Below are 1923 nucleotides of genomic sequence, written 5' to 3' on the forward strand. Positions count from 1 at the left end.
GCTCCCTATTCATAAAATGCTCTACAATAGAGACACCCCAAGATTTTCCCCAGAAGTTGAAGTTGACATTCTCCTTGTGGGAAGGTGGTTTGGAGAGGAGTTTTTCACATACATCAGGGTGTTTGGCAGCATTTCTTCACCCCATGTGCTTCCTTTTTACGTCCCCGATAAACTAATGGCCAGGGAAATAGCCTACCAGACCTGTGGCGTGTGAGGAGTGAGAAAAGTACTAAAAGATTCAAGAAAGGCCATTTGGCCTCAATTTCCTATAGTATGCGGAGCTTTTGCATTATTTGACTTAGGTCATGCTTTTAAAGAGGTTGATAATATTTTATGTTTACAATTACCAAAGTTCCTGGGGAGGCAGTATGATCCCTTTGGTGTTGTAAGCAATTTTACTACAATGGTTAAAATAAAAGTGTTTACCAATGAATAAGATCCCTTTGACGATGTCTTTATTGCAGAAGAACACTTTTAGAGAGGTTCTACATATGGCACAAATTCAGTTTGACCAAGAAAAACTTCAAAAGTTTGATAATTACAGAAAACAGAGGTTAACAAAGGTCCCTTTGGACCAATTTCTCATTGAACCAATAAGGGAGCCTACTCTTAGTGTAAGCATAAGTGGAAGTTCAAAAGAAGAGAAGTCTAAATCAAATTCAGAAAAAGAATCAGTTGGAAAGTCTGATGATCAGTCCAAGAGTGAACACAGCAAAAGTGAGGGGTTAATTAAAGACGGAGCTCAATCTACAGAAAAGCCTGACCAATAGGTTTTGTCCCTGAAACAAGCTGAAGTTCCCACTCCCCTTACAAAGCCATAAAATCCACTTGTAGTGGATCTAGAAGGGGAATGGGAGACTTTTAATAGGTTAATCAACACTAAGGAACATATCGCAGAGCCACTAACAAACCTAAGACAACCACAGAAATGGTGGTAGAAGGGGCTATTAATACTCGGGAAACGGAGCATATTCATGTTGCTTCATCATCTGAAATTGTACTAAAGATGGAGATTCATCCTCTAGACGTATTTTATATCCTGCAACATAAGGATGTTGTTAAGAGGCAAAGAAAGAAAAGAAAAATAGATGCCATGCTTGCTCTAGAGGATGAACTTCTGGATGTTCTTTGGAAGGACCCAACTACAGACCCAATGGAAAATCTAACTAGGCTCTCGCAGATCACAGGAGCATATTCTTCAGAAATAATTGATAAAGAAACAAAAGTTCAAGTGCTACTAAAAGAGAAGGAGGATAGGATTTTTTTTTAGAACAACAACTACAACAAGTTAGCATCAGTCAAGAAGCAGAAACACAACTAATAAAACTCCAACAAGAATTCCAACAAATGCAATTGAATCATCAAAGCAGTTTGGCCAATAAAGAAGAACAATTAAAAGCTATGATAGAACTATCTAAGGAGGATCCCAAAATTGGGGAGTTTATCATAGAAGCAGTTGCTCTTAATGCCCAGCTCTTGCAACAAGAAGAAATACTCTACCAGAAGATCTCACAATGGAATTCCCATTGTGAAACAAGCGATAATATTACAAATCAAGTCATAGATTTACGACTTGATTATGATTCAATTTTTAAGAAGGTTTCAGACTTCTTGAACTGGCAGAGATCAGAAGAAGGGAAAAGAGTGGAATTGCCCAGAATTGACGAATCACACAAAGAAATGTTATTTGCGAAATGGGATTCCTAGCTTAAAGAAGCAGAATAGGAGATGGAAGAGGCAGCAACAGCAACAAACAATGTCATTGAGTGCATAAATGAAAATGTGAACAAGGCCAATTTGATATGAGAGGCTACCCTAGGCTTCCTCCCAAAGGCATAACAACTTCAAACAAAGTGGAAACAAACAATAAAGGAAAAGGCAGAATCAAATAAACAGGTAAATAAGTTAAACTAGGACACATAC

Source organism: Pinus tabuliformis, chromosome J (genome assembly GCF_031772625.1).
Source record: "Pinus tabuliformis cultivar Carrire ecotype Pingquan chromosome J, CPIR1, whole genome shotgun sequence".
Classification (NCBI taxonomy): Eukaryota; Viridiplantae; Streptophyta; class Pinopsida; order Pinales; family Pinaceae; genus Pinus; species Pinus tabuliformis.